This window comes from Hippocampus guttulatus, chromosome 9, assembly GCF_054856545.1.
Source record: "Hippocampus guttulatus isolate MCC_2025c chromosome 9, RoL_Hgut_1.0, whole genome shotgun sequence".
NCBI classification, from domain to species: domain Eukaryota; kingdom Metazoa; phylum Chordata; class Actinopteri; order Syngnathiformes; family Syngnathidae; genus Hippocampus; species Hippocampus guttulatus.
The window spans coordinates 20553032-20563544 of NC_141269.1; positions in this window are offsets into that span (position 1 = coordinate 20553032).

Sequence of the window (10513 nt, forward strand, 5' to 3'; positions counted from 1 at the left end):
CCGCCTCCCATGGCATGCTGTTGGACACGGATCGACACTGGCCAGTGAGCCTTTCCCACTGCCCAAAAATGCGTGTTTACCCGTGGTTTTGCAGCAGTGGGAAAGGGGTATAATACAATACCACTACCATGACCACCATTCAACTTCAAAAGAGCGGATTATATTTAGGGTTTTTTTTCTCCACATTTTAAAATATTTACCAGGTTTATTGATAAAATGTCTAAAATGTGTTGCTCAAAAGCACACTTTGTTTTTTAAATTAAAGCAACCTGATTTTATGGAGAGAGGAGTACGGGCTGAATTTGAATCGCTTAACTTGGAGAATTGGATTGAAAAGCTGAATTTGAATTACCGGTACATACATTTAATTTGTACTGATTAATTTTGAATCTTTGCATTGAAAAGATGTAACCCCAAAACGAACGACAACAGATAAGGATGGCATTAGCCAAAACTTGGCGTAGTTTATTGGCTTTGCAAAGTCAACTCAGGAGAATTCAAACTGAAAACTCACTTAGTAGTGATGGGTCCAGCAACACCGATGCGTCGATGCACGCGTCAAGCTCACAGAGAAATCCCTGCGTCGGTGCGCGTACTGCTTCAAGACAATGAAAACGTGACCGATGCATGAACTGCGTCGACACAGTCCAGGGAGCGTCGACGCCACAAAAGCCCGCCAAACTGTGTTTATAAGGAAGTGCGTCTGTTCACGCGATGCGCCTGCCGACGCGATCCAAACCTCACCCTTGCTTGTGGAAGTGCATGCATATTATGGAGCAACTCCAGGGAAAACAGTGTGGGACCATTTTGATCTCCTTTTGGAGAATAAGGTATTTATTCAAATCTCCTTGTCTCACCAAGTGCCTCTCAGGTTTTGAAACGTCTTGTTCCATTCTAATTCAAATTAATTTCAAGGTAACTCCTAGTTTACTATTCACATATTTTATTGCAGGTGAAATGTCGAATTTGTCATGTGGAATTATCATATGCCAACAAAAGCACCTCCTCCATGCTCAACTCAACTCAACTGTCTTTATAGAGCACTTTCAGACAGCCATCGCTGCATAGAAAGTGCTGGACATGGAGCAACTAACATATACAACAGTAAAGCAACAAATTGGTAACAAAGACGATAGAAAGCACCGAACAACAAAATCAAGAACAAATCTGAGTCATGCTGAGTCAAATGCCAAAGAATACAAGTGAGTTTTGAGGCGAGTTTTAAAGATGGGCAACGAGGAGGCTTGCTGAGGCATTATCGGGCCAGGCATTAGAATGAAGTTCCCCATACACCCAGGATAACTCAGATATACAGCAATTCTCTTACCTTTCCACAGTTGCTTTGTCGATGAGTAATTGGCAATCAGCAATTATTATTGGTTTACTCCCCACTTCATGTTTGACAATCAAGCTTCCAGGAAGCAGTTGCTCAATCAGGCACTGCTGAACTTCATTGTCAAGGACTGCCAGCCCCTCAGCATTGTGGCGAGTGAAGGGTTCAATGAACTGATTCAGGTCCTTGAAACCTCATCTGTTTTGCCGACAAGAAAGGTCCGTGTGAAAGTTCCTTCAAGTAGTAGTTGATGTACTGTAGATGAGATGAATTGCCTATAATTTGAATGTATTGTTTGCCTTTGGTTTAATTTTCAGACCATCAAAAAAATGGTGGCCAACAAATATCAGGAGGAACGGGAAAAAGTGAAAATGGAAGTTCAGTTAGTATAACAACTGACATGTGGACCTCTGTGAACATGGAGGCCTACTTGGCACTCACCTGCAATTACATTAATTTGAATATGCAGTTGGAGTACAATACTTTTCACGGAATCACACTGCTGACAAATTGGCGCAGGTCAAAAGGGGCATGATGGAACAGTCCTTATGAAATCCTGTCAAGGCCGCATGATGAGAGGGAACCAGTGTGGGTATCTTTGGCGTAAAGATAGATTTGACTCCACTGATAGCTGATGAGTTCACCATCATAAGAGAACCACTACCGGTGCTTTCTCCATTCCATCAAGCTACAGTGGAGTTGTCTGAAAAGAGGCGAGTGTCTGGTTCAAAGGTCATCCCGATAATGAACATGCTTAAACATGCACTTGAGCATCACGCTTCAACCTTGCACACACAGGCAGCCATACAACTCTACGAACACCTGAAGCGTTGAGTCACACAGTCTGGAGTCTATTAGTGTTTTAACCTTAGCAACACTTCTCGACCCCAGATTCAAATCACTTGGATTCCGCAGTTCCTCCAGTTGCACGGCGGCCATATCCAGACTACGATCTGACTGCGTGCATGTCATCGGGCGCACAATCAAGGCCCAACCCGGACCATCATCGCAGCCCTCTGCAACTACATCTGGCATGTTACTCATCATTATTCGTTTTTGTAAATTGTTCTAAATGCCAATTTTGTTGGGTTTTGTTTTTTTAGATGACCTGTGGCAGCATTTGGATGATGAGGTGGGGAGACTGGGAAGAGGTGCAACAGCAGATGTTCTATCTGAGGTCCAGCGGTACCTGCCAGAGGGGAATATTTTACGCAAAGGAGTTCCTCTGTAGGCCGGCATCATCGGTGCCATGTGAGCGTGTGTTCTCCACAGCAGGGGAAATAGCGTGCAATAAATGCAACAGACTCAAATTCAAAACACTGGAGCAACTTATTTTTCTGAATAAAGATTTGTGAAGACAAAGCCCACTAGCATCCTCATTTACATAATTTTCACATTATTCAAACATATTTAATAATACAATATGAATGCATAGATGTGAATGACATTGTATACACTTCATCATCAAATCAATCAGTTCAGTCTGTCAAGTGGGTTGCCTGCAGGGATTTTGAAAGTCCAGCAGGTGTCAGTGGTCAGCGACACAGTATCAACACAGTGTGACATTGTGTCAACACGCTTCATGACGCCTCATGGACCCACTTAGCATTTGAGTGGGAGCACAAAGAGTCCACGGGGAGCGAAAATGCCCACAGAGGAAGCGAAAACTTCACAAGTGTCGACAAGGGTTTGCTGCAGAGTGGTTACAACACAAACTTGCACTGAGGAATGGTTTGCGAGCCAACTTATACCAGCCCAAATGAGCTGATGAGCAACAGGTGGGTGATGAGCTGGCTGGCGTCAGGTGTGAGATGCAGAGCACCCCTGGCTGAGGAGGCTGCCTGGTAGGCCCCTCCCTAAAAATTAGTCTGCAACCAAAGTCCAATAGACTTAAAACTGAATTTAAAATTATGAAATGTTACCGACTTTTCAGACTCAAGTCAGGATTTTTCTCTAAAAGAGCAGCAAAGTTGGTGACTTTCAGTTCAAGAATGTTGCTGTTGTGATGTATATCGACTGTGATGTTTTTCTCCCCTCTGTGTGGCCTCTGTTGAGTGACAGAGAGCTGTCGGGGACGTGCCGTCACTTATGGCTGTGCTATGAGATAAAATGCATCTCTGGTTCCAGTAGAACTGCAGCAACCATGACAGGGGCCTTCTTTCATACTTACTTCATTGTCCAACAGCAGAAACAGAAAATATGTGAATGAGAAAAACAAATGATGAATTCACCTCTATTAAAATACTCTGAAAGTGGACAGAGGAGCAGAGCTCAGGCTTTTCAAGTTATTTTTATCTGATGTTATGCCCCTGGGCGTAATCAATCAGCTGTATTCCATTGTCTTGATTTACTGAGCAATGAAAGTTAGATATCAACATCCAAGTGACATTTTATGTTATTTTCACGTTCACGAAAAATAATCCGATTGTTGCTGTGAGGAGGCCGTTGGTTTTGGGGGGAATTTTTCTTTTTAGCTAATTTGGTATGATATTTGAAGGAAACATCGAAGGAAAGAAGTTAAAGGTTCAAGGTCATCTTTATTGTCAAATATGCTTTATGTATTACATGCTGCATAGATGAAATTTCTTCCTCTCTATCCTCCTCAGTGCAAACATGATGTGCATTAAACACATACATATACAAAATGTATGGTACAATTGTCAAAAATAATAATTCTCTAAATTTGGGGGTTGGAATTTATGAGTGTATTCTATGATAACTTGGCTCATACTGTAACAGTCATGGAAAAGTCTGGGAAAATAATTTCAAGACAAAAATGGGAACTCTGATGCACATTTAATCAGTAAAAATGGCATTATTCATTTATTTTCAAATGTTCTCATTTATTTTCTAATATTCAAATAAGGTATATAGGTATATCTTTCAGGTCTACTAAAATATTAATCTTCATTATGTTGATAATTACTGATGGTAATAGGGGCATTAAGGTTAATAACTGTCTGACAACTTGCATGCTCGACCAGCTTCCTGGCAAACTCATTAAAAAAATGCTTCTGTTCTTTGGATCTTCCATCTTAAATATTACTAATTTATCACTGGTCTGGCAGCTACTTTTAATACTGCCGTATTAACACCCCTACTTACGCGACCAAACCTTGACCCAACTATCTCTAATAATCCATTTGAACTTGTTCAGTCAGGATTCAGAGCAGACCACTCTACTGACATAGCTCTTGCTAAAGTGGCGAATGATATTCTCCAAGCTATGGACTCCAAAACCTCATCAATACTATTATTACTCAATCTTAGCGCTGCCGGTGACACCATCAATCCAAATATACTCTTCGCACACCTCAAAACATGTGTTGGTATGTCAGGCGTAGCACTTTCTTGGTTTAGTTCTTACCTCTCAGACAGGACGCACCATGTAATTTACGGCAAAACGACTTCTGAGTTTTGTAATATTTTATGTGGCGTCCTCGAGGACCTTTATATAATCGTACATAATAGCTGTCTATTATTTAGCATCTACATGCTTCCGCTTGTTGATATAACATTTGTTTTTACTGTTATTCTGAATATACCCAATCATATCTAGCATTACAAATAATAAATTTGCGCAGTTACTGTAAACGAGATGTGTGCCTGACCGAGATCAACCCTGATGAAACCTAGATGTTGATCCGTGGTTGTCCTCGTGATTGGCACAACTCTGAGTCTTGATCAAGGAACTACAGTAATCCCTCGTTTCTCGCGGTTGATTGGTACCAGACACCCAGACGAAAAATTTGGGAATTTTCATGTCTGTGTGTGGATGTAATGTTTGGATAGTTAAATGTGAAGCGAGATTTTACAGCTGTTCCACGGTATGTTTGCACCCTCTGTAGTGAAGGTCTGAGACTACAGGCAGTTGACAACAGACCAATTACATGTTTTCAAATCTCTTTCATAACAAGAGGCAGTATTTTCCTGTTGAGAAATTTCGTAACTTGAAAATTTCGTATGAAGAGACCTTCATAAGTAGAGGTACCACTGTATAACCCCTTTATAGTCAAATTTTCAGATAGCAGCATGCCAGGAATTTTACTTAGGTTATATTCCTGGCGTGGTTTAGTGCAGGGGTGCCCAAACATTTTGGATCGAAGATCTACTTTTCGATCAACTAACCTCCCGGGATCTACCCTTACCGGCACGCGCGTGCGCGCACACACACACACACACACACGCACACACACACACACACGCACACGCACGCCATGATGAGAAACAGCCTGAAACTGAGGCATGCCACGCACTTTTGCAGCCTGTTAACTATCGTAGCTCACATGTACCGTTTTAAAGTGCTTCCCTGGGCCCTCCTAGATTCCTATTCTTTGCCCGTGCCCTCAGTGAATTGTACACGAAGCAAACTCTGAATGAGAATAATGACGATAAAAGATAGAGCGCAACAGTTCTGATCACAAGCAGACTGCTGAGAGCTAACAACTTCCGGTGACGTAATCACGCGCCACCGTAAATTCAAGATTTACCTGCTTTATTTTATTTTTTCAATATTTTTTTGGTGAAAATGAGACTGATAAGATGATTAGGGTGCAGTGTACATTAACACAAAAAAAATATTACTAACATGTACAAAGACACACAAATGGTTGTTTGTTTTTTTTCTCCTCGACACTCCTCGGATCTACTTGGGACCTGTCTTAGATCTACCGGTAGATCAGGATCGACCTAATGGGCACCCCTGGTCTAGTGTGCCTTTGAACTGGTATGGTTGGTGCATAATGAAAGTTGACTTTTTGATGATTTTTCAAATCATGGGTACTAATGGTCAAAACTGTAGAATTTAGAGGAGTTTTATTTGGAATTGTACTTTAATTGGAAACTTGGGTTGTTGAGTGTGACCTAATACTGGTCTTGTTAGAGCAGGGGTCAGCAACCCAAAATGTTGAAGGAGCCATATTGGGTCAAAAAACAAAACAAAACAAAAACAAACATGTCTGGAGCCACCAAAAAATTAAAAGCCTTATACTGTATATGCCTTACAATGGAGGCAACACATGCTGTATATATCGATATTAGCTATATTAGCCTACTATGAAAATGACAAAATTGGCTACAAATACACAATAAGCCTTCATGATTAAATGTTTTTTTTCCCTTGCAGTGCATCCTGTAAACAGGGGTGCCCAATCTTTTTTGATGGAATATCTACTTTTCGATCAATCAACCTTCCGCGGTCGACCCGACCCATCATCGACACCCATCTGACTGGCATCCCGTCCTGCTAATAGAAACGTGTGTCGCAGGCTATAACACAAATCTTCCTTGACAGAAATGTTGAAATTTAATACTTATTCAACACATTTTTACAGCATTGGAAAACGTTAATAATGTTTGTGTCATGTTTTACTCCTGCAGTAAACACATTAAAACAAAAATATATTTCCCTCCCCTATCTTTTTCCATTTTTAAACTTTTTTGAAAAATCTCCACGGAGCCACTAGGGCAGCACTAAAGAGCCGCATGCGGCTCTGGAGCCACAGGTTGCCGACCCCCGGGTTACGGGATAACGAAATTAGATTGTTTTTTTTTTCTTATCTGGGGTAATGACCTAAATTTCAGATTTCAGAAGAGTTTTATTTTGAAATGGAAGAACAGATTGTTGTGAATGTACTTTGGCTGACAGATAACAAATTTTAATTTCTAATGACTTTTCAAGATGAGGTAATGGTCAAACCTCCAGAATTCAGAGGAATTCTATTTTGAAATGTAACATCAGATTTATTTGAAAATACTGGTTTCATTGGGGGACAGTGACATTTTAGTTTTTAAATATCTTTTTAAAATCAGTGTTAATGGTTGAAATTGTAGATTTCAGAGGAGTTTTATTTTCAAATCCAACGTTATATTTGTGTGAAGGTTTTTTGGCTGCAGTCCTGAGGTCTTTTAGTGTCCTGTAGATGTGGTCTGGTTGAGGATATGTTTGTTTGTTTTTTTAAACAGATGTTAAGGTCAACATTGCAGATTTTAGAGGCCTTCTATTTTGGAATGCAACATCAGATCTTAATGAAAGTACTTTGGCTGGAGTCCCGGGGTGGTCCAGTGTCGTAAAGAACTGGTCCCTTTCAGGATAACAAAATGTAATTTTTTATTTTTTTAAGCAATCAAGGGATAACGGTCAAAACTGCAGAATTCCGTAGAGTTTTATTTCTTCAAATGTTTTTTTTCTCGCAGTTTTATGTCATTGCATTTTTGGATATGCATTTATGTGTTTGTTTTCGTTTGTTTGTATCATTCCTGTGGTTGCAGTGTTCGTCTGTTTGCAGCAACCAGTGATTACTGCATGTGCATATATTGTGTACATAATGTGTTAAAAAAATTGCTATCAACATTGTTTTTTAGAGTGAAACAATCAATACATAAAGCACAGCAAATGTTCAGGGAGAGCTTTTCCAAAGTTTTGGTCCTGCGAACACAAATGTTTTCAACCATGAATGGGGAGTTTACAATAGCTGGTATACAAACATTTCAGACAAGTATACAGGAGCCGGGCTGTTCAAGGATTTTAACACAAACTAAATTTTAAATTGAAACCTAAAAGACACAGGCAGCCTATTAAGTGACTGCAGCATTGGAGTAATGTGATCTCAACGCTCTGTCAGGAGGCAAGCAGCCGCATTCTGTGAATCAGCTGTAAGTGATGACTGGATGAAGCATTCGGGGGATAATACAGGAATTGCAGTAATCCAGGCATGCGGTAATAAATGTATGAATTTGTTTTGCCAACTGGTCAGAAGGCAAGTAAGATTTCTAATTTAGGCAACCAGTCGCAGTTGAAAGAAGCTTGCTTCCACCACTGCGCCGATTTGCTTATCCAGTTTAAAAGAAATGTCAATCATGACACCAAGGTTCTTTTCAAGGCAACGCTGAGGAAGACCAAGGTCAGTGGTGTGCACAGGTTCAACAATCACAATTACTTCCGTTTTATTTAAATTTGGGTTTAGAAAATTACATTTCAGCCAATCCTACATTTCTTTGAAAAGACACACGCAGTTGTGTATGGCAAAAGGATGAGAGGTCATTTAGGACCCCTGAAAGAGAGTACATTTTCAAGATTGAAAAATAATAATAATAAACAAAATAACAAATCCACTTAATGAGTGTTTAAAAGGAAGAGCGAGTCTACTACGGCAGTAGTATTTGGATATAATGCTGATGGGCAGTAGAGTGTATTGAGGGCCGTGCGATCAAAGACTCTTCAATCACAGGATAGATCACCCACATCAGTGTAAATGGAGACTTCAGTAAGAAGCTAAGAAGCTAACAAGCTCCAGCTGGCTACCAGTGCCATATCTAGCATAAAATGTTTGGTAAGATGGTTTGAGGGGCTTTATGATAGTGTGGCAGAATGAGGATATGACCATGACTGTATGAGGATACAGCAGGGCAGGGGTGGCCAACCCACGGCTCAATGCGGGTCGCGAGCCGCATGCGGCTCTTTGGCTGGTTCAATGCAGCTCCCGGGCTTTCACACAAGCGTCGGCATTGGCGATGCCATTCAAACGAAGGCGCTAAATACACAGAACTACGTCAGCCTATCATCAATCCCGTTACTTGATTGACATAGAGGGCAACCAATCAGATGACTGCATCACCGCTCATGCGCAAACAACGGCGCTAAGCGCGAAGGTAGTCAGCGAATTAGCTCTGATTTTAAGGCACGGGTGTCCAATATGTCGATCGCAATCGACCGGGAGTCAGAGAACTGGTCCCAAGTTGACCGCAAGGGGTGGGAGGAGGAAATGGGTGAGGAAAAAAAAGATGTGTTTGTATTTTTAGCTTTCGCTCATTTTCGGCCCGTTTCGACTGTTGCTCATCGTGGTGTGCGTGCATATGTGCGCGAGTGCACTGGTGGGCACCCACGTGAGTGCGTGCGTGTGAGCGGGGGTGTGTGTGTTTGTGTGTATGCTTTCACGTGCGCGATCGGGTCGTTCGTGTGAAGTTGGTCACTTCAAAAGTCAATCTTTGGCCAAAAAAGTGTTTGTGTGTGTGTGTGCGTGCGTGTGCGCGCGGTCGAGGAAGGGTATGATGTGGCTCTTTGCAGTAACACAGGAAAAAAATTGGCTCTTCGTCTGACTGGTTGGCCACCCCTGCAGTAGGGTGAGGAGGAACAGCTGTGTGTTATGGACAAAATTTAGTGTCTCCATATACGGTAGGTTATTTTTATACCCCAATGATATATATCCTGATGCATTACTTTTTCATGAAATGAGGGCGGCTCGGTAGTCCAGTGGTTAGCACGTCGACTTCACAGTGCAGAGGTACCGGGTTCAATTACAGCTCCGGCCTCCCTGTGTGGAGTTTGTTCTCCCTGGGCCTGTGTGGGTTTTCTCCGGGTACTCCGGTTTCCTCCCACATACCAAAAAACATGCATGGCAGGCTGATTGAACGCTCTACATTGTCCCTAGGTGTGAATGTGAGTGTGGATGGTTGTTCGTCTCTGTGTGCCCTGCGATTGGCTGGCAACCGATTCAGGGTGTCCCCCGCCTACTGCCCGAAGATGGCTGGGATAGGCTCCAGCACCCCCCGTGACCCTAGTGAGGATCAAGCGGTTCGGAAAATGGATGGATGGATGACATGAAATGAATTGCAGTTTTTGATAATCTTTTCTCCGTTTTGTTTCATATAAAATTTCAAATACGGTAGACCACACAACTGAATGAACACAATTAATAAAACAATTATCCAGTAGCCGAAAAAATAGCATTCAAAATATCTGGCAGTGCAATGACTGATCAAGGATAAAATGGAAAAACTGAAAAAAAAAAATACACCCACAACAATGTACCACTTTCACGGTGCTGACCTTCTCCTTTCTGCCCCTGGAGGGCACTCATGTCTATTAGGTGTGTTTTTACGGCACGGGTGCCCAATAACTCGATCGCGATCGACCGGTAGCTGATAGACTGGTCCCAAGTCGATTGTGAGGGGTGTAGAGGGAGGGAAAAAAACCCCAAAACAAAACATTTGTGTGTCTGTGTGCCTGTGATTAAAATGATATATCTTTGCGTTAGTGGACACACTTAGCATCCTATCAGTCTCACTTTCACAAAAAGTGTTTAAAAAATCAAATAAAAAGCAGGTCACCTTTAACCTTCGGTGGCCCGTGATCTGCATCACCGGAAGTTGTTCGTGGTCAGCACTCGGGCAATTGCAGCT